The 22,901-nt window shown below is 51.2% G+C and overlaps 1 protein-coding gene and 1 pseudogene across 4 annotated transcripts in view; one reads left to right on the forward strand and one right to left on the reverse strand.

The window, feature by feature from the left end:
* The window catches only part of ZNF469 (zinc finger protein 469), a 289,966-nt gene that overhangs the window by 27,068 nt on the left and 239,997 nt on the right, over nt 1-22,901 (forward strand). The window lies entirely within an intron of this gene.
* LOC311610270 (proteasome subunit alpha type-2-like) lies at nt 15,553-16,629 on the reverse strand (annotated as a pseudogene). Its single transcript has 2 exons — nt 16,105-16,629; nt 15,553-15,846 (listed from the first exon to the last, which is right to left on the reverse strand). The product of its transcript is annotated as a proteasome subunit alpha type-2-like (transcript).

Below are 22,901 nucleotides of genomic sequence, written 5' to 3' on the forward strand. Positions count from 1 at the left end.
GGTGCCTACAACTACGGGCACCTACAACTACGGGCACCTACAACTATAGTGCCTGTAACTATGGGCACCTACAACTATAGTGCCTGTAACTATGGGCACCTACAACTATAGTGCCTGTAACTATGGGCACCTACAACTGTGGCACCTACAACTTCAGGTTCCTACAACTATGGCACCTACAACTACACACGCCTAACAACTCTGAATGCCTATAACTACAAGTGCCTACAAGCCTCAGTGCCGTCGGGGACCCGGGCAGATACTGTAACATGGGCTGAAAACCTTGCTCGTCGGCCTGGGGAAGTGATGAGGAAACTTGTTGTCGTCCAGGGATCGAGCGGAGACAGGCAGTTTGCCATGAAAAATAAACTCAAACCTGTCCTGTGTGTGGGTCTGGTGACTGCATTTATACTGTCTGCATGGCACAGAATCATGAAGACAGGAATTCACATAAAACCGAGGCCAGAACCCGGGGAGCTGGTAAACACATATACATTTCCTCCGTTCTCCGTCCCGGGGACACGCCCAGAAAAGAGCTTCTTCCAGAGAGAAGCACAGGAGAAAACCATATGAAGAAATAAACTCTCACGAGAAAAAATTAACCAACACAGGACCGATGCTCTGTCAATAACAGAAATAACAGAACAATATGAAATAGGTGTGTTCATTTAAAATGATGACACATAAAAAGGGTCAGAATGAAAGACCAGAACAGGAGAAACGGTTTTCCGGCAGAATTTATTTAAATGAAAAAAATGTAGCCATTAAAATTAACAAAGCTGACGAGAAAAGCAGCCGACTTGGAAGTCAGATCCGCGAATATTATAACACAGAAGAGAGAAACAGACACATGGGAAAGAAGACAGACCTTTAGAAAGAGGAGGACGGAGCAGAGAGTCAGCACCGGCGGCCGGAGCGCAGGAGAGACAGAGCCTGGGAGAGGCCAGGCCGGAAGACGCCGGGGGAGGCAGGCGCCTGGCCCTCGGAGTCATCACGCCGTGCTCAGGTGTGCACAGCCGGAAGCAGGGTGCAGAACACAGGTAGGTGGGCTTTTAAAAATGCATCGAGTCCAGCGTGTGGTCCTTGAAAGGGGAGAATTTCATTTAGGAAATCTGGTCACATGTCAAGTAGAGGAAGGATGATTCAGAAATACTGTTGGTACAATTAATCCACCTTTTGGAAAAACAGGAAGTTAGAGTAAGGTGACCAGACGTCCCTTACTCTTTTGGCGTTATTGTTAAATATCAGGACTGTCCCGTCAAAAGCGGGATGTCTGGTCACCTTAAGTTAGAGCCCTACCTCACACACAGAATAAATTCCATGTGGACTTACAAGCTCATTACCCTGCCATCCCCCACACACCCTCCTTACGGTGGGAACATCCCTGGACCGTTTCTCTAGAAACCAGCCTCACTAGGGCGCCCTGTGCCTGGAGCAGCATCTGCAGCCTCTGGCATGGGTTCCAGTCTCCTCCGCTCGATGCCGTGTGACCTCGGGCACATGTGGTCAGAACAGGCCTCCACCCTGTTTATAAGGGGGGGGGAGGGGTCCCCTCCAGCCTCGTAGGGCCGTGTGGAGGGTTGACACGCCTGCGTGGCAGTGGCAGTCTCACTCCCGCCAGCTGGGCTGTTGATTAATTCTTCAAGCCGGGAGCCGCTGGGAGAGTGTGAAGTTTCGGTCCTTTTCGGAAAATGCTGACGGCCATCGCGCCGTAACATGTGCCGGGCACGGCCAGGGCCCGTCTCGTGAATGGGCAGCGTGACCTCAGCTGGGGAAATACTCTGGTAATTGTCTCCAGGCCCCCGGACGGCCTTTGATCAGGAAAATCTCTGTTTATTCTATGATATAAATATGGAAGAAATCCGTTTGTTCCAAACTGGATGCAAATTAACCAGCGGATATGCCTGCTGCCGAGCAGCCAAGAGCAGGAGGGGAAGGGCATGCTGAGCTGGCCTGGGTCTGGGGCCTCTCGCCCGCAGCCCAGATCCGCCCGCCCTGCTCATGCCACCGGCCCTGGCCTTGCCCCTGAGCTGCTCTAGCTCATGATCCCAGCCCTCCTTAGGCACCGGGGAGGGTCACTGGCACCATTTGGGTCCTCAGCCAGAGCCGGGACCTGCTGCTATTTCTGTGTGTGTATTAGCTGCCTGACTCTCCCCAAAGCCCCTGATAGCATCTGGCCCTGGGCTGCCCATCCTCCCTGCCTTTGTTCTTTCCACCCCAGACATTTACCAGGAGCCGGTCCTGTGCCAGGTGCTAGAAAACCAGCAAAGGCTCAGAAGCAGAGCCAGTCTATTTGGGGAGACAGATGAGCAGTCACACCAAGAGGGGCGAGATGGTAGAGATGAGCCCGGGCGGTAACGGAGAGAGGATATGGGAGCAGGGGAGCACCGGGTCTGGCCTGTGGGAGTGAGGAGCAGCAGGGAGGGCAAAGAGGGGGCAGTGGGAGCCAGGTAGTATGGGGAGGACAGCCGGTGGAAAAGTTCAGCACAAACTGTCAAGCAAAGAGCAGAGGGGGCAGGTGAGAGGGGGCAGCAGGGCCAAACTGTGCAGGCCCTCGAAGGCTTCAACGGGAAGAAGCCCAGACTCTGTTGGGCTTAGAGGAGGCTGCTGTCAGCCATTTACACTTTAGTATGAATTGAAGCCAGGATGTTGCTTTCCGTGGGTCGATCTTCATGTTACATTCGATTCCTGGTTGAGGAAGGAGAGCTCTGTGCTTCCTGAAAGCATTTCAACATCCCTGAATCGGAGGGGGCGGTGTTTGGAAGGAGGAGAGGAATAGAGGATCCATGGTCCTATCGAACCGGGATGGTTTGGCTCCATGGCGGAGGATGTGCCTCTAGGAACAGGTACCTTTTGGGCGGGGGAGGCCAGACCGCGGGGTGCACAGCCCAGGCCTCTCCGGGGTGGTCCGGGACAGGCTCTCGCCCCTGGGAGCCGAGCTGTGTTACCAGCTGCAGCTGTGTCTGTTTGTTGATCGGGTTGTATCTAACTTCAATAACCACGCACGGTGTTGCCATGAGATGCTGTAAATAGAATAAAATATTACCAAATATTGGCTCGGCGTCAGCCCCGCTCTGTGAAGTCCTGTTGGGGGGCAGTGAGGAGATAAGGGAGCACACGTGATGGATGCTGGCTGCCGCTGCGCTCTCGAGGGGCTGAGATCCGTTTGCCCCGCCAGCTACCTCCACCGTTCCTGCTTTCCGTGTAAGTTCTTTCTTGCTATTCGAGGCTCACTTTTCTATCTCAGTTTTCAAGCACAGATGAGATAATAGGTGCAACACGTGCCGCAGTTGAAATGTTTCAGGCTAATTTTTGCCCTTGATCCCAAAGGCTGTTTAAGATATGCGTTTTCTGCGTTCACCTCTATGGCCTGGCAAAATCTGTTCATTTTGATGAGAAGGCAGAAGTATGTCCTTGTTTCTCAACCCAAGATAATGAAAAGAGAAGTCCAACCTATTGGACTTGGCAATAGTTTTCATGTTCATTTCTGCATGTGTCCCTACATTTAAAAAATATATATATATTATTGATTTTATACAGAGAGGAAGGGAGAGAGATAGAGAGTAAGAAACATCGATGAGAGAGAGTCGTCGATCAGCTGCCTCTTGCACACCCCCTACTGGGGATATGCCCTCAACCAAGGTACATGCCCTTGACCGGAATCGAACCCAGGACCCTTCAGTCCCCATGCCGACGCTCTATCCATTGAGCCAAACTGATCCCGGCTGTCCCTACATTTTGGACTAGATTCCCTCGCCTCATCAGTTAAATGCCATTGCTGCCTTTTTTTTTTTTTTTTTTTTTTTTTTTTTTTTAATTTAAGTGGCCTGAAGTCCCAGGGAGGAGGGATGAAACACACTGTAGGGGACAGCGTGGCTCTGTAGTTGAATTGGTCAGGATGAAGGAGACAATTACTTGGGAAATTTCAAAGGTCTGTGCACACAATGAACGCATGCGCATCCATCACTCAGATGCTGGGTGATCACCCCGTGCTCCCTGCTCCCCCCACCTCCCCTCCTGCTGGGCCACGTGGCGGGGAGGGCAATCCCAGACGCCCTTCCCAAATAGCACACAGACATCCTGGCTTCTCCATGCAGGTGCAGGCCCAGCTTTGCCGTTTGCCCTTCGCCTCACATGGCCACTCTGTGCTGGCGTCCAGCTGGCCTCGAGGGTTTGCTGCTGTCCTCACAGAGGCACCTGGAGAGACGCAGGGCGTGGCTCCTGCTGCCCTGTCTCATCTTCCAGAAGTCTGAAGGGAGCCCCACCCACGTCCCCAGGGCCAAGCCTGGGCTGGGCCTCTGTGTCCCAGAGCCCCTCCAGGGCCAGGTGATGCCAATGCTGGGAGTTGAAGACCCCCTCGTCGAAAAGGCCTGTTTTTATTGAGCTCTTGCTCTTCCCTTTATGTGTAAAATAGCAAAATGTGCAAAGACGGCTTTCTGTGGGGAGGCGGAGGAGGGGCTGACACCCAGGGGTCCAGAGGCTGGCAGGTTAGCGGTGGGCGTGTGGCCCTGTGAACGTGCCCGCAGGATTGCGTGGGGAGCATGCTGTGTGCTCAGGCAGTGCCTGGTGCATGGTAGGTGCTCGAGAGGGCTCTGGCTGTGGCGGGTGAGAGAGGGACACTCGCGAGCAGGCCCCTGGCAGGCCTGTCCCTTCAGAGTGAGGTCACACACCTTCTGCATTCCCGGATGCTTGCTCAATTTATTAACTCAAATTCTCCGCCTCCCCTGGGGGTCAGGAGAGGCTGGAGCTGATTCTGTTGTCATTTTTGGAAAAAAAACTGAGGTCATGTCAAGGGGAGAGTTCTCCAAGGTCACACTGTCTGCTGCCCCTGGCTGCCAGGGGTGATACCTGGACGTGCCCCAGCGAGGGGCACCCAGGCCCGCTCCTCTGGCTGTTCCTGGAGGGAGAGGTGCGAAGGCCACGCAGGACACCTGCCCGTGGCTCTCCCAGCTCTTCCTCGTCCAGTCACTTTGCCCGGCGGCTGGTGGGTGGGTGGATTGGCTCTCACAGAAAGGACCACAGCCGTCTGAGTGCCCCTCTTACCTGCTGGGCTGGCACATCTGTGCCTTGGCAGAAACCATTTGTCCAGTCCCTGCCCGCCCCGGCCCTGGAACTGCGGCACCTGAGCAGAGATGAGAGACCCCCTCACTTTTGCTCTCCACCAGCTCGGCTGCCCTGCAGAGCTCGGCCCAGGTGCAGAGGAGCTGAGTGAAGATGAGGTGGGTGCGAGACTGAAGCTAAGAGAACACCTTCCACCAGGAAGCAAGAGGATGGACTTGCCAGGTGGTCTCTCCTTAAAGAGCTGCCCCCTCCTGCCCACAGCTCCCCGGGACGCAGGTCATGCTGGGTGTTGGGATCAGCGCCCAGGTCCGGTCTTACCGCTAATACGTGCTGGGAAGATTCTTTTCTCTCTTGAGGCCCCAGATTCCTTCTGGTAAAACAGGAGGCAGAGCTGGTCTTTAAAACCTTACACACAGCCGAAACCGGTTTGGCTCAGTGGATAGAGTGTCAGCCTGCGGACTGAAAGGTCCCAGGTTCGATTCTGGTCAAGGGCATGTACCTTGGTTGCGGGCACATCCCCAGTGGGGGGTGTGCAAGAGGCAGTTGATCGGTGATTCTCTCTCATCGATGTTTCTAACTCTCTATCCCTCTCTCTTCCTCTCTGTAAAAAAATCAATTAAAAACAAAGCAAAACACAACAACAACAACAAAAACCTTATACCCAGCAAACTCCCACATTTCCTTCAAAGCCCTCTCAGATGCCTCTTCTCTCAGGGTAGGCTTGTTGGCCCCTAGAATCTGCCACGTGTCACATACCGCTGTGTCTGTCACTCCCCATGGGCAGGGGGGTAGATAGCCCCTCGCCACGTCCGCGGGTTCAAAAACCATTTATTGACTGAACAAACGCAGAGAGGACAAACTACCTCAATGCGGGTGGTCTCCTCAGGGGTCCTCGTGGAAGGGGCCTGTGTTTATTGAGCTCTCATTCTTGCTTTTATGGGCAACGTAGCACCTGCCAAGGCGGCTTTTGGGGAGGAGCCTGTGCTGTGAGGCTGCAGCAGCACGTCCCCGGCCCCCCTGGAGGGGCTCTTCCCCACGCCGGGCCTGGGCTGGGCCTGCTTTCAATAGGCCCAGACGAGCCCTCATACACTTACCTTCCTCCGGCGCTTTTGTCCGGTCTCCGTCTGACCTCCTCGCCCACCAGCCTGCCGGGTTGGACCAGAGGGCTTGCTTGCTGCTAACTAGATCTGCGTTTCCGGGTGAGGGCTACTCATCAAGAGAGAGTAGGAGGATGTCCTTTGGGGGGCTGCTTGCTTGGCCAACATCCCTGAGAGGTTGACAGGATGTGGCTGACACCCTCTCAACTGCCTGACCACTATCCCCCCCCACCCCCCGCCCCTGCAGGCAGGAGGCCAGGTGAGATCGACCCCCTGAATCCAGGGGAAGCTCACACCTCATGGTGTGGCAGCCCCCCTGCCCCCGCCGCAGAGGAGCTGTGACTTGGGGCCTCGGTGGGTACTGAGAGCAGCAGGTGGCCCTGGCAGCAAAAGTGCTGCGTGAGCAGGACTGTGCTGGGCTCCAGCTTTGTACTGTGGCCCGGCGGCCTCGCCAGCAGGTGAGAGGGCTGGTCTCATTGGCCTCGCCTGAGAAATTCAGTGATTCTATACATTTTCACCACCAGTCACCTCTAGATTAACACCTTTTAAAAAGGTTATGACAGTACGGAGACCTGGGGACTTAAAATATTACAGAGTGTGCTTGTGAAAAGCAATTTCGAGTGGCTTTCCTGTCTGGGATTGGACCAGAGCTGGGTTTTGGTTTGTGAATCAACATTTTGAAGGGCAATCTGGGTAAAGGATCTGCCCTCTGTTTGTGTGGGCATGAGAATTATGCGAGGTGCTTGCTACAAAGCAATTAAGCCCCTCCACTCCGAGATCTGTTCCTGGTGCCCAGGAACCTGCATTGTTCATCACTCCCAGCGGACTCTGCTGGAGGTGGCCTCTGACCACACAGCGAGGATCCCTGCTCAGACCTTAAAGGGGCCACGTGAGCAGGATCATTGCCCCCAGGGTGCCAGGTGGGAGGGAGCCTTGGGCTTTCAAGCCCCCAGGGTTCCTGAGAGACGCTTCATACATCCAGGCTTAGGTGGGGAGGACTTTGTCTGGACTCTGGTTTATCTATTTTTGCATTTTTATTGTGGTGAAATACACATAGCATAAAACGTAGCACGTTAGGCATGTTTAAGTGGACAGTTCGGCAGCACTGAGCACGTTCACGCTGTTGTGCAAACGTCACCACCATCCACCGCCAGGACTTACTCTTCTGCCCAGACCGAAGCCCTGTGCCCATTTAACACTAACTCCCCTCCCCTCCCCGCCCCTGCAGACCCCCGTTCTGCTTTCTGTCCCGATGACTCTGACTCTTCTAGGGCCGTGTCTGAGTGGGATCCTGCACTATTTGTTGTCTTGTGATGGGCTTAGCTCACTCAGCATCATGTCCTAAAGGTTCACCCATGCTGCAGCCTGGGTCAGGATTTCCTCGCTTTTTAAGGCTGAATAATACACCATGTTGTGTTTTTTCATTCATCATCTTGGTCTTGGCTATTGTGAATAATGCTGCTATGAACACAGATGTACAAATTTCTCTTTGAGACCCTGCTTTCAATTCTTTTGGATATTTACCCAGAAATAGAATTGCTGGATTGTATGGTAATTCTATTTTAACTAGAGGCCTGGTGCACAGAATTCATGCCCTTGGATGGGGGGGGGGGGTCCCTTAGCCCGGCCTGCGCCCTCTTGCAGTCTGGGAGCCCTTAGTGCTGCTGCGGAGGCTGGAGAGGCTCCCGCCACCGCCGCTGCACTCTCCAGCCATGAGCCTCGCTTCTGGCTGAGCGGCTCTCCCCCTGTGGGATCACACTGACCACCAGAGGGCAGCTCCTACATTGGGTGTCTTCCCTCTGGTGGTCAGTGCACATCATAGCAACCGGTCACTCTGCCATTTAGGCTATTTGCATATTAGCCTTTTATTATATAAGATTATATAGGACAGGATTTTTTGCGGGAGCTGTATTCTTGGTTTATTTCACACTTGGCATGCTCTGCGACATTGGGGAAAACCTTCCCTGTCACCTGTCAGAGGCGTAGTCCCCTTGAGCCTCAGCAGAAGGTGTTTACGCCTTGGTTTTGCTGCTGTGGGGCTTGGGCAGAGGCAGAGGGTGCGGATTCCTCAGGCCTCCAGAGGTGACTATGGCCATCGGTTAAAAACTGTGCTCTTGGAATGTCCAGGAGGAACATGCGTTCAAAAGTGCTTGGGACGCACGGATTTAAATGCACAGACATGCTGTTTGGACCCGGAACCGGTGTCCTTTCAGAGTGAAACCCTGTGGGACGAAGCCTCCGGAACCGGAGCGCTGCTCAGCCGGCCCAGGCCAAGGGCAGACCCTGCGAGGAACACCGTCTTCGATGGACGCAGCACCAGGTGACCCAGACGCCCCGGACCCCTGGCTGACAGTGACCGCCCAGCTGAGCGAGCACACATCACCCGGGCCCCCACTGCCAGCTTTTTCTTTTATTAAATGTGACAAAGGAGACACATGGTGTAAGAAAGTCAACTAATTGTCATGATGTTTATTCAAGTGATGGATATTAGCCTGGACGTTTCTTGTTATCCAGCAACGAACAAGAACAAAGAAGCAAAGAGATCTATTTTGCCCCAAGTGACTTCAGCCAGTTATTGGACACCAAGCACGCCCCACCCCTCTAGGTTAGCAGTTCTGAGAAATGGCATAGAGTCTTGGTCGCTCAGCTCGAGCTATTCAACTACTTGGCAACAACTTAGAATGCGGCACCTGGAGGACACTGGGAGTTGGAGAGTGTGTGTTCCTGGGGGAATGACGCAGCAGACGGGCCCCGGATTCCCCTGCTCCAACAGTGCCCCTGGGTATGCCCAGTGCTGCAGAGGGCTCGGCGCATGGAAGGTTCACTGAAATGTGGGCGGAGACTCTGCCCCCTGGAGAAGGCCCGCTCAGGTGACAGGTGTTCAACTTACAACTGCTCAGGTCATTGTCCCAGTCACAGCGATCACACCACCACGCCTAGTATCTCCCACATGGGTCATCGGTGCTGACTACGCGCTGTGCTCCTTCATTAGAAACAGCGAACATACTCTGGTTTCTCTTCAGATCACATAAATCTTTCGCCCTGTGCTAAAGATTTCTGTGGAGAGGAACAATTAAACACACACACACAACACAAAAGTCAAACAAAACAGTTAACAATGCCCTGTGCACCCATTGAGTTCTGGTACCGGTTCTCAGCAAGCTGACCTGTGGTGCAAGAAGATCCTCATTCGGCCCCCCTCCCCTCACTGGAAACCTCAGTTCACAGGAACAGGAGCCAGAGCGGGGTGGGAAGCAGCAGATAATTTTTAAAGCCTTAGTATGGGTGCTCCTGAGTTAATCGGGACTCAAGCACAGACGTTGCTATGAGTGACAGAGTTGTGGGACCCTGGAAACTCAGAAAACTCTTGACTAACGAACACATTTACAAAAGACATGCTTCTGCAGAGGAGAGAACTGTCCCAGAGCAGCCGGAGATTTTCTAAGTTCCCTCAGACAGTGAGCATTTTAAAAGTTAAAATTCCTGCTTCCCCAGCTCTCAGGGGCTGGGAGTGGGTGAACCCAGCTGAGATCCAACTTGAGAGAAAGCTGGCTGAAGGGGTGAGGCGGTGGGAGGAGGGGGGAGTTGATGGAAAAACAATTCTAAGAACTGCAGCAAAAGGAAGGTTTCATCTTTAAATGGGCTGAAAAAATTACCATTTGGCTACAGCTCTGCACCAGGCATTGCTTTGCTCTAAAGCCGGTTAAAACCTTTGGAGGGGCTTCGGCGGGGAGCAGACCCCAGGCCGGTCTCCAGGCTCTGTAGGGTTTCCCATATTCCTGCAGGGTATTCACTCCTGTGGGGTAGGGGTATGGAGCACTCTGCACGCCGGGGTGCTGGCCGGCTGAGGTGCTGGCCGGAGCCGGGGCCGCAGCAGCTGTGGACTTTGGCTGCGTCGGGGGCCCAGGATCCGAGCGGCTGGTGTCTGCCCGGCCCGCTGACACCGGGATTTCTCCAGGCCTGTGATGGATGCCATGTCCGCCAAGTCACAGGGAGAGGGCCACCCTCTGAGACACTTCATCCAGAGTCTGTGCTAATTGGAAAAAAACATTAACGTATACCTGGGTCTCTGGGTGACCTTGGGGGTTAACTGGTGTGTTTCTGGTTAACGTGAATCACTTAGGAAACGGTAAATCCCTTCCCTCCATTCAAAACAACTTCACTTCCAGAGACCGTCACTCCGGGAACTCTAAAATCCATTTCCAGAAGACCGGCACGCAGCGCTGGGAGGGCTGCCTTTGCTGTGACCACTCATCACACGTTTCTTACACAAGCGGCCGTCTGATGCGCTGCCAGACTTAAACCATTTGGGTTTTCAATGATGCTTTTGGACCGGGGGCAAGTTTCTGTCAAGGGGATTTGCTCCAAATGCTGTTCCCTGCATTTGCCTGCTGCAGAGGCGTCCCTGCACTGGGGGTGCCCCCAGCACCGCCGGCCCCTGCCGCCCCACCAGACGGGGAGCATGGAGAAGGCGACCCAGTTCTCCACAGTCAGGTTCCTGTGACACCGCCCTGGAACCCCAGGTGAGGGGACAGAGCAGGTGTGCCAACAGCCCGGCTCCACACAGTGCTCTCCTGGCGCCCGGGGCCTCTCTCACTATCCGGGCGGGGTCCCGGGCTCCACACTGGTTCAGGGGGTTCTCGGCTGCCTCTTGCAATGCTAGCACCTTGGAGTCAGCGAGGCTACCTGGTGTTTGGGAAGGAGAAAGACAAGTGGGGAAAGAAGAGGTACTTGCGGGTTGCCCTGAAGATTTTTCTCCCGTTGGGCAGACAGACGTGCCCGCCCTTTGCAGGCGAGGTCGAACTTCGTGTTTGCATTTTGGGAGGAGGAGTGAGGTGTGTGGGCCTGGAAGGGGATCACCACCATCAGCAAGATTCCGGATCAGAGATTTAGGGCTACATCGGTTTAGCTGTGGCTGCCACCACAGAATGCCACCTACTGGGAACTTAAACAAAAGACACTGCTTTCTCACAGCTCTGGAGGCTGGAAGTCCAACATCAAAGTATCGGCCAGGTTGGGTTTTCCGGAGGCCTCTCTCTGCCTTCTCTGTGTGGCTTCACATGGCCTTTCCTCTCGAAGAATGAAAGTTCTGGTGTCTTTTCCTCTTTGTATAAGGACACCAGCCCTGGTCAACCAGGGCCCCATCTTTATGACCCCATTTAACTTGGATCACTCTCCTCAGGCCCCATCTCCAAGTGCAGTCATGTCGGGAGTCCGGGCTCCAACGTACAGGTTACAGGGGGCACAATTCAGTGCCTAACACGCGGGGATTTGTATTTTCAGTCTGTTGCCACCACAGCACAGAGCTCTCTGCTTTTCTAAGTATCTTTACAACATGCCACCATCTCAGCACAGGCCCCCAAGCCAGCACACGTGGGCAAACTGAAACCGGGTGTCTTTTCCGTTGGTCTAAGGAGAGGCAGATCCAGGCGGGAGCTAAATTCTCTAACCCACTAGCCTGGCACCTTGAGGACCCCAGGGGTCCCTACTGACTGAGCCCAGCGTGAGAAGAGGTATTGGAAGGCTTTTTGGTTTCTCTATTCTAATGCTATAGCGAAGTGAGATTGACAATATTTGTTGTTTTAAGTAAGTCATCTATGCACCAGACAGAAATCCAGGGGAGGGAGTCTCTCTTTAAAATCCCCCTCACTTCTCTCCTGTCTCCTTTGTCCAGAGATCATCTATACCCGCAAAAACCCACGGGCACGTAGGTTTCCTCTAGCGCTCACACCCATGCCACCCCTGCTGCTTCCACCTAGCTTATCCCCATCAGCTGACTTCACACCTTTGTACAGCTGTGGCGCGTTCCACAGTGAAGGTGACCCATGCTGACTTCACCCGGTCCCTGCTGGACACTGGGGCTGCGCCCACATCTCTGTACCACACACACCTAGGAAGGCGATGCTGTGCCCACGTGCCTTTTGGATGTTGGTGCATGAGGTTAGATCCTCAGTTGCAAGGTTGTCTGCACTTCTGTCGACACCATGCACCAACTTTCCTTCTGATCTTTGTTAGTCTGACGGGCACACGTGGCCTCTCCTGGTTTGGGTTGGCCTAATGGAGTTCTGATGCTGGGATGACAGGTGATGGAAGGCCGTCTGTTTCCGCCTACGGGGAGTGTGTATCTCACGGTGCAGGTATCTGTGTGCCTGCAGTCAACGTGCGCGCGCGCGCGCGCACACACACACACACACACACACACACACACACACACACTGGGTTTGGTTGGTCTCTGGGAAGGCGCGTGTGTCCCCGTGCTGGACAGTGGGCTGGCCCATTCTGGAAGAATTAGGGGCTCTGCTTGAAAGAGAACCTCCAGGGGCGTCCTTTGTGCCATTGTGTCTGGCTGTCAGCAGGGGCTCTGCACTGGTGTGTGTGTGTGTGTGTGTGTGTGTGTGTGTGCGCGCCCCTGCACATGTGTGGAGGGGATGCTCACAGTGTCTATTCCCAGGAAGGCAGAGGACATGTAAACTGTGTGTGCATTTGCAGTGGGGAGCTCCTTCCCAAACCCGTCACAGAATCAGAGGGGAGCTGCAGCCCTAGCCAGTTTGGCCCAGTGGATAGAGCTTCGACCTACAGACTGAAGGATCCCGGGTTCGATTACAGTCAAGGGCACAGGCCCTGTTCCAGGCTCAATCCCCAGGAAGGGGTTTGCAGGAGGCAGCCAATCAATGATTCTCTCTCATCATTGATGTTTCTATCTCTCTCTTCCTCTCCCTTCCTCTCTGAAATAAATAAAAAAATATATTTTTTTAACGAGTGGAGCTGCAGAGAGCACCGGAGGCCCACGAGGGAAGTGGCTCCTCTTTCAAAGCAAGGGAAGCAGGGCACCGGCCGCAGCCCCGGGAAGTGTGAACAGGGGCGCGGAGACTTGTGGAGGCTCACAGCGCTGCGGATGGTGCAGCGCGCGGTGCTGCCTGCCTGGAAATGGGAGAGGCCGCTGGGAGCCATAATTTCTGTCCCGATGTTCCCGAAGTGGAGTTCGGACAGAAAATATGGAGGAAAAGCTCCTTGTTGTTCCCAGGTGCCTCTTTAATCAGAAGCTGTTAACATGTGCACTTTGGACTCTCCTGATGGCGGCCTCATTCTTCCATTTTTCTTATTCATTCATTTGAGTCACAAACATTGACCGAGCCCTAGTCCATATTAGGAATGGAGGGGAGTCCTCTTCGGAAACAGCCATCTATGTTCCTGCTCATGGCTCACTGCTTTTCACAAAAGAGAGTAGACTCTACTGGAAGAAGCAGACTGTCGTATTCACTTCTGCATTTTTTTTTTAATGATTGTTCAATGACTGACACACAGTAGGACTTCAAAGCCACTTGCACTGGAGCCTCCATCAGGCACACATTTAGTTAGCTCCCTGGGTTGAGAATTTGCCCTGTGTCGTAGGACACAGCTCCGTTTATTTTCATCCGCTGGATGAATGCTCCACCTGTTCACGTGTTACAGGATGGGAACTCGACAGGGACAGAAGCGAGTGAGTCTTCCTGGTGAGCAGGACACCGGATTCTCGTCCCTGCATCTCCATTCCCCGTCACTCCCGTTATGTCTTCTTAGGCTTGGCCAGTCCTCTGCAAAGAACAGCTCAAATGCCCACACCTCGGCTTGTAGCCTTTCCTCTGGGCCCGTTCTTTGCCTGGCCCTGGGGGTCTCCACCTTCAGCGTGCCGGACTTAGAGTCAGGGATGTATACACCAAACCACTGTGCAATGCAAGGAAAATAGAAAGGGCTGTCAGAGGACACTTAGACTGCATGACGGTGACTTAACTCGCTGACTTTAGAATCTCACATGTGAGATGTGACTCCGTGGAACTGAATGAAAAGAGGAAGAAAAGAAATTATTCCTTTCCTACCCTTGTGGGTCATTCGTTTCCAATATGTGGTGAGTTAGATTCACATAAACCTCTGCCTACAGCACATGGCTCTGGGGGTTAGCGTTGCACATTGATGTGTGTAGCTGAGGCATGATAGGAATGGTCAGGACTGGAACCACAGAGGAGAGTAGCTTTTGAATTTAGTCTTGACAGGGTTCAGGAGGAATGGGCCAGAACAAAAAGGGGATGGGAGAGTAGTGCTAACAAAATGGTTCTAATGTAATAGTAACAGCTATTGTTTACTGTGTATTCATTATGTACCAACTGACACATTTACTTATTTAATCCACAAACAATCCTTTGAGGTAAAGCCTGTTGTACTATTACTAGAGGCCCAGGGCATGAAATATGTGTATGGGTAGGGTCCCTAGGCCTGGCTGGCAATCAGGGTCGATCAGGGCCTTCTGGCTGCTGGCCGGGGCCTTCCTTCCCCGGCTGCCAACTGCTGGTGTAGGCCTTCCTTCGTTCCGGCCACCCTTTCATCCCATGCCACCCCCTGGTGCTCAGCGCACGTCATAGTGAGTGATCGAACTCCTGGCTGGTCATACTCCTGGATGGTCAAACTCCGAAGGAGACAATTTACATATTAGCTTTTTATTATATAGGATATACATGAGGTCCAGGGAGGTTAAGTAAATATTGAAGTACAACTATTGAAGTGTCAGGATTGGAATGTAAGCAGCTCCAGAGCTCGTGATGTTAGCCAATTTCCAAAAGCAAGAATGGACTAAGTTGTGAGAATTTAAAGAGAATTGCAATAATGGTAGCTCTGATTTTAAAAACACACTTTTTTTTTTTAATATCTTGATATATAGGACTGATAACCTTTCTTTCAGAAAGGGCATTTGTCTAGAACAGTGGTTCTCAACCTTTCTAATGCTGTGACCCTTTAATACAGTTCCTCATGTTGTGGTGACCCCCAACCATAAAATTATTTTCGTTGCTACTTCATAACTGTAATTTTGCTACTGCTAATGAATCATAATGTAAATATCTGTGTTTTCTGATAGTCTTAGTCGACCCTGCTAGCGGTTCTCAACCTGTGACCCACAGCCCTCCACCGGCAGTTGGCAATCTGTGACCCACAGGTTGAGAAGGGCTGCTGTAAAGTCTAAGACCATCGGAAAACACAGATATTTACATTATGATTCAGAATAGTAGCAAAATTACAGTTTTGAAGTAGCAACGAAAATAATTTTATGGTTGGGGGTCACCACAACATGAGGAACTGTACTAAAGGGTCACGTCATTAGAAAGGTTGAGAACCACTGGTCTAGAAGGATGAACTAGCTTTCAGTAACAAACCAAAGCAGTCTATCAGCGATGGGAGCAGACAATGGGGGATGGACAAAGACAAAAATGGGGGATGCTGCCAAGAAAGTAATTTATTTGAGTAAAAAGTCACATTTTCCCATTGCAAAGAAAGATACCATCGTTGTCTTTTGACTCAAGCATTTAGTAAGTTTATATATATATTTTTGGATTTCACAGTTTATTATGAGTATCATTTAAAAAACACTGATCCATTAAATCATGTAGAAATAAGTATGCAAAAAGTTTGCAAAACAAAGCATACTTTAAACATGTTTAAGTATAGAGATTATCTGCAATTCCAGATTTTCAGTCACTTCATTATGCTGTGGCGGCCAAGTAGTCCTTAACTTCAGTTGGAGTGAGCCTCCTAAACCCAGCTTCATTGCAGAGTCCAACTTCTATGTTACCTTCTGTCATCTGCCCTCAAAGCTTTCCTTTAGGGTTACTATGGATGTCTGAATGGCATCTGCAAGTTCTAGCTCTTCATCATATCTTTTCTCAAGAAAAGTTTTTCCAGCCGAGACCGGTTTGGCTCAATGGATAGAGCGTCGGCTTGGGGACTGAAGGGTCCTGGGTTCGATTCCGGTCAAGGGCATGTACCTTGGTTGCGGGCATATCCCCAGTAGGGGGTGTGCAAGAGGCAGCTGATCGATGTTTCTAACTCTCTCATCGATGTTTCTAACTCTCTATCTCTCTCCCTTCCTCTCTGTACAAAATCAATAAAATATATTAAAAAAAAAAAAAAAGAAAAAAAAAGAAAGAAAGGTTTTTCCATTCACATAGCTCTTCCCCATCGCTGTGGCTTTCCTGGCAAAGTAAGCTCCTAATGGATCTGACTGAAAAAATATGGTCGCTCCTCATTCCAACCACAAATTAGTAAGGAAACTCCGAATGGACGAACACCACCTGACTGGGCATATTCTTGCATCACAGAAGCCACTCTCTGCACCAGCTGAGCTGAGGGAATGGGCTCTTCGTAAACAAGGTAATGTTGCTGAGCTAGTCTCCTAGCTCTGTGCACAGCGCTCTGTAATCTGGGCCCAGGCCACTATATACCAAGCCTCAGTGTTTGATAATTGGCTACACTTTGTGCACACTTTCCTCATCATACAGAATGGATTTCTGTTTCTTCTCTTTTGCTAATACCATGGAGCTTTAATTCCCACTGAAGGGGCTCCTCCAGCTACAGCAGCCAAAGCATATTCAATCTGAACAAGTTTACCGTTTGGGCTGAAAGTAGTCAGCGAAAAGCGATAACCATGCTCCGCCATCTTCACCTGGAGAGCTAGTTTATATTTAATGTGATGACTGACATATTAGAGATTTTATCTAGCATTCCCATCTAGCTAAGTTACTATGTGCTTTCTATTGATCTCAACCACTGTATGTTGCTTTTTCTCTTCTCTCTTGACTTTATAAATGATTGTTGTTAGTTAGTTAATGAAGTGGCACAACTGGAACTTGAAACCAGCTCTTTTCATTGCAAATCAGTGTGTTCCTCACTACCATGGTGACCCATACCACAAACAAAGAATAGTTGGCGACTCCTTCTGAGGCACTTATATGAGGAAGTGAGGGATGTAATTAGCCCCTTAATGTGGATATGAATTTCCTGTGGCTCCAGTTAAAATGCAGATTCTGGTCAGCTGGTCTGGGTGGGGCCTGAGATTCTGCACTACTAACTGGCTGGCAGTGGCTGTCCATGCTGCTGGACCATGCTGGGAATATCCTGGGGCTAGGTCAGCAGTGATGAGGAAACCCAGGGGTGAGGGATCTTACAGGGGAGATGTCAGTCAAGAAGAGGTGATAAAGAGCTTTGACTTGTGAGGGCTTGAGTCCAAGTCCTGCCTCTGCCCTTTGTGAATGGGGCCCATTGATGACTTCCCTGAGCCACAGTTGTTTTTATACAGCCTTATTTAAATATTATTTACATACTTTATCATTCACCTATTTGAAGCAGACAATGCAATAGTTTTTGATATATTCGCAGAGCTGGGCAACCATCACTACAATTAATTTTAGAACTTTTCATTACTTGGAAAGGAAACTCATTAACAGTCATTCACCGTATCTCCCTCCCTCCTGACCCTGCAACCTACTTTTTGTCTCTAAGGATTTGCCCTTTTTGGACATTCTATCTAATAAAAGAGTAGTATGCAAATTGACTGTCACCCCAACACACAAGGTGGCTGCCCTCAGATGGCCAGCAGGAGAGGGCAGTTAGGAGGGACCAGGCCTGCAGGGGAGGGCAGTTAGGGGTGATCAGGCAGGCAGGCAGAGGCAGTTCGGGGCGATCAGGGAGGCAGGCAGGTGAGCAGTTAGGAGCCAATAGTCTCAGATTGCAAGAGGGATGTCCAGTTGGAGAGAGTGCAGGCTAGGCAACCCTCCCTCCTTGCATGAATTTCATGCACTGGACCACTAGTTAATACATAATAGTATAAGAGTAAACTCTGTTTCACATATTCAAACTATAAATTTACTTTTTCCCATTGTGTATTCATATAGTTCTCCGCTTATGGCTTTCTGCTTGTAGAACAGGCAAAAAATCAGCAGGTTTTCAAGTGGTGGATCCTGAAGATGGGCACCAGGGATTCACTTTCTTTCCCTCACGAGGTTGTGTTTCAGCTTCTGTCATCTTTTGATCTAATTCATCCAATATTGGCTTGGTCAACTCCCTGCCCACTGGGGGAGCTTTTTAGCTTCTTTTGACTTTAGGTATTTTTCTCCTTTGCCAGGGTAGGGAAATTTTCACCATTATTTATTCAAATAGGTTTTCTGTCCCTTTCTCTCTCTCTTCTCCTTCTGGTACTCCTATGATGTGAATATTAGTATGCTTGATATTGTCCCAGAGGTACCTTATGCTATCCTTATTTTTTAAATTCTTCTTTTTGATCTTCAATTGGGTGATTTCCACTATCCTCTTTTCCTGGTTGCTGGTCCATTCTTCTGCAACAACTGACCTGCTATTGATTCCCTCCATTATATTTTTCATTTAAATTGTTATATTTTTCAGTTCTGACCAGTCCTTTTTGTAATTTCAATCTTTTTGTTGAAGTCCTCAATGAGTTTATCCACTTGTCTGCAGAGTTTGATAAGCATCTTTATAACTATTTTGAACTCTTTATCTAGTAGACAGCTTACCTCCATTTCATTTAGTTATTTTTTTCTGGGATTTTGTCTTATTTCTTTGTTTGAACATAGTCTTTTGTCTCTTCATTTTGTATCTTTGTTTCTAGGTATTAGGTAGGTCAACTACATCTCCTGGTCTTGAAAAAGTGGCCTTATTTAGAAAGTGTCTTGTGTGACCCAGTGGTGGAATCCCCCTTGTCACCAGAACTAGATACTGCAAAGGTATTCCCTGAGTGGACTAGTGTGGCCTCCTATTGTGGACACACTGGCAGGCAAGATGGTCCCTGGCCCACTGGCTGGGAGGCCTGGCCAGAACTGCTTGTGGACTCACTGGTGCACTGGGCAGGCCTGTGGTGTAGCTGGCTGTGAGCCCAGCCACACTATTGCAGACACACTGCTGTGTGCTGGTGCCAACTGAGATGTCCACCAGATGTGTTCAGGGAAGGAGCTACCTGGAGGGGTGACAGCCTGGGTTGGTCCTCAAGGAATGAGGTGAACAGTGTCAGCAAGGTTAAGGTGCCTGCCAGGGTCAGACCAAGTAGGTGGAGGAGAGTCAAGATAGAAGACATAATGGTGCCCAACAGCAGACAATTCTAATAGATCCTTGTTCCTCTAGCACACACCCTAAAATTAGTCAGTGCATCACCTTTACGAATGACCAAGGTGATTTTCTTTATTTTTTATTGATTTGAGAGAGAAGGGAAGAGAGAGAGAGAGAGAGAGAGAGAGAGAGAGAGAGAGAGAGAGAGAGAGTCATCTATTGTTGTTCCACTTACTTATGCATTCATAGGTTGATTCTTATATGTGGCCTGACTGGGTGTCAACCTTCAACCTTGGCATACTGGAAGGGCACTGTAACCAACTGAGCTACCTGGCCAAGGATGACCCAGGTGCTTTTCAAACTGCTGTCTCTGTGCTGGGACTCAGAAAGAGTGCAGCCTGAGTTTCTTAGAGCCTTTTGGCTGTCCCTGGTGTAAGTCCCACTGGTTTTCAAAGCCAGATGTTATAGGGGCTCCTCTCCCTAGTGCGGATCCCCCAGGCTGGGCTTGGACCCCTCACTCTTCACGGACAACCTTGCAGTTGTGATATCCCTCCCACTTGTGAGTCACCCCCTGGGGAGTGGGGGCAGGGTGGTCCTGACCGGACAGTCTCTACCCCTCCTACCTATCTCAGTGTGGCTTTTTCTGCACATCTGTAGTTGTGGAAAATCTGTCCTGTGAGTCTTCAGGTTGTTCTCAGAGACAGCTGTTCTGGATGAGCTCAGGATCTTCTTAGTCTGACATCTTGAGCTCAAAGCCAGGAGCCTTGCTCTTGAATGCCAATTTAACTTGTCCATGAGAAGTTATTCCTCTTGGTTGGTACCCTGCCGCACAAGAAATGTGTTTCTGGATTGCCGAGTTACTGCCCTCTGTCTTTTTACTGTTAATGATGTCATTTGCATAAAAAATTTAACTTTTGACTAAGTATAGTACATCTATTTTTTTTTTCTTGTTGGGCTTTTGATGTCGTATCTAAGAAACTGTTGCTATCAAAAGAGAAACCACAGCTTAATCCAAAGTCATGAAGGTTTGCTTTCTGCTAACAGTTATGGTTTTAGCTTTTACATTAAGGTCTGTGAGCCTCTGTGAGTTAATATTTGTATGTGCTGTTTTGTAGGGCTCAAACCTTATTCTTTTGCATGTGGGTGTCCAGCTGTCAGCACCGTTTGTTGAAAAGACTGTCCTTCTCCCACTGAATTGTCTTGGAATGTTGTTGAAAAATCAATGGACCATACATATGAGGATTCAGTGCATCAGATTTTTATCTTTGAACTCAGGATAAAAATTAACGCCAGCGTCCTATTGCTATTCTGAGGGTTAAGTGGGATAATTCATGTAACAAGCTTCCTATACATGGCCTGGCACCTAGAAGGCACGCAGGCATCGGGCAAGGATGCGGTGATGAGGGAGACAGTGTGGGTGCAGGCGGTGGGCTGTTCTCTCCTGGGAGGAGTGCACTGCTCCGGAGCCACAGGCTGGAGGGAGGGGCTGGGGCCGGGGTGGGGGGTGGACTGGTGGGTGGGGGGGCTTCACTCCTCGCAGCCCCGCACGTCCTTGCCATGCCAGCAGGACCTGGCCCATCACACCCAACCTGGCCAGCAGGCATGGAAAGAATGACTCGTCTTTTCACGAAGATGGACGATGATCTCAGGTGAGGGGTAGGGGTTTGGAACAAAACGTCCTTGGTAACAAAGGCTTGGAGAAAACATGGCCCCAAACAGTGGTTTCCAGGGAGGCCCCTTTGCCCAGATTTTCTCACTGGGCCCTGTGGCCTGCGGAGCAGCTGCAGGAGGCATTTCTTCCCTCCACAACCTGGCTCACTCTCAGGCTTCTCCAATCCTTGGTGAAGTGTGTGAGGACACCCAGGCAGTGTGTGCCAGTGCTGGCTCAGGACCGCACTCGCGTTGCTCTGCTGTGGGCTGGGGCTGAGGCTGAAACCGCGCCCCCATCCCTTCTTCCCCCCCTCCCCTCCCCCAGCTTTCTCAGCCATTTCCAGAGGCCTGGCATTTCCACATTCTCTCTAGGAGAACACTCTGTGCAGCTGGACTCGATGGAGTGCCTCCACTGAATGGGAACCCATGTCCTCTCTGCCCCATCTCCTGGGCAGAGTGGGTGCCACCTCCTTTCACATGGTGACACCTCAGGGAAGACCTGGATTCTAAGCTGCTTCTCCTACTCTGGGAATCCTGCTTGCACCAAGTTCTACTTCCTGTGCAACATCACATGCAAAATTAATGAGCTAGCATCCTGGCGAATTATTCTTCCATCTGAGCTGCTGCTGCAACCTCTGCTGTCCCATCAGGAGCAGGTTCTCATCCCTCGAGGGTGGGCAGTGTCCTTCTCTCAGAGGCTCCCCCATCTGCTACCCCTCCTGAGCCCTTAAAACCTGGCTCTCTTCGTGACCACATGCAGACCCTCTCAGGGACCAGATATCTCAGTGGTGGCGCTGTTGGGAAAGTCTGAGTTAGTCCAACGCGGGGCTGATGAAGAGCCCAGGTCCTCCCTCTGGGCAGTCCTCCTTGGCCAGAGTCCCCACAGCGCTGGTGCGGTGTGCCAGCCGGCCAGGACAGGTGTCAGTCTGGCCTGTCCCATCTTTTTTTTTTTTTAATTTTTTTATTTTTATTTTAGAGAGGGAGAGGGAAAGAGAGATAGAAACATTGATGATGAGAGAGAATCATTGTTCGGCTGCCTCCTGCACACCCCCTACTAGGGCACAACCCAGGTATGTGCCCTTGGCCGGAATCGAACCTGAGACACTTCAGTCCGCAGGCTGACGCTCTATCCATTGAGCTAAACCAGCTAGGGCTGGCCTGTCACATCTTCTTCCAAGATGCAGCCCTTGCCACTCAGGGTCAGGTAGCCTCAGCCCTGCAGTCCCTGTGTCAGTGCCTCTTGGCTCTCTGTTGTCATTACGGGGTCGTACATGCCTGTGAGGGCCGGGACTGGCTGTCCTGGTCACTGCTGAGTGCTGGCAGCCGGTGAGGACTCTGGGGTCTTACTGAATGACCACAGGCCAGTGTCAGGTGTGGCCCCTGGGGCCTGGCTCTTCCTGTGCATTCTGTCCCTCCCTTCATCTGCTAAGGAGGGACTTTTGTAGCACCTTCCTCACCTGACTCCTTCCTCCAGGATAATATATGCAAGACCTCCACTGCCTCCCACTGGCCTAACTCCATCCCAGGGAGCTGGTCCTGCCCACTCATCCACTTGGCCTGTCCCGCACCTTTGTGGGAGCCGTACCTGCCCACTGCCCTGCCCTGCCCTGTCCTGTCAGGAGGAGGCTCCGGAGCAAACAGCCTGGGCCATGGTCCCTGGACCGCCCCGGTGGCTTGGCCTGAGGGGAAGGGCATTGTACAGAGGCAGCAGGGGCTGACGCTGGGCTGGGCACTGGCCTCAGTGACCTCGAGGGTGTGGGCATGGTCACTGTCTACAGTGGATACTGTGGATGGGGAAAGAGCAGGATCCCTGCTTGTGCCTGGCCTTTTAGGGGAGCACACGGGGGCTGGCCATCATGTCACCCTGGCACCTGTGAGGGGCATGGCTGTCTGCCCACTGTCCCTGGAGCTGCTGGGGGACAGTGTGCTCCCTGTGGGAGCTACTGGGAAAGAAAGGACCGAATCGATGAATATGGGATCGTGGTTTGGGGGGTAGGTGGGACGGAAAGGATGGCTTCTGCCCACATGTTCTTGCATCCAACTCGGCTTCTTGAAGCAAAAATAGCAGCTGAGCCTGTTTTTTCAGCTTCTCATTTTCCTTCAAAACAGAGCTGCATTTCATCAAAACCTCTAAATATTTATTTTAACATTCCTCCTATAATTTAAAATTATTTGCTGTATTCTAAGGGATGTTTCATGTTTGCTGTTGGGCAATCGCTTTTTATCTCCACT

The sequence above is a fragment of the Pipistrellus hanaki genome (assembly GCF_964339955.1).
Source record: "Pipistrellus hanaki genome assembly, chromosome: 15".
Classification (NCBI taxonomy): Eukaryota; Metazoa; Chordata; class Mammalia; order Chiroptera; family Vespertilionidae; genus Pipistrellus; species Pipistrellus hanaki.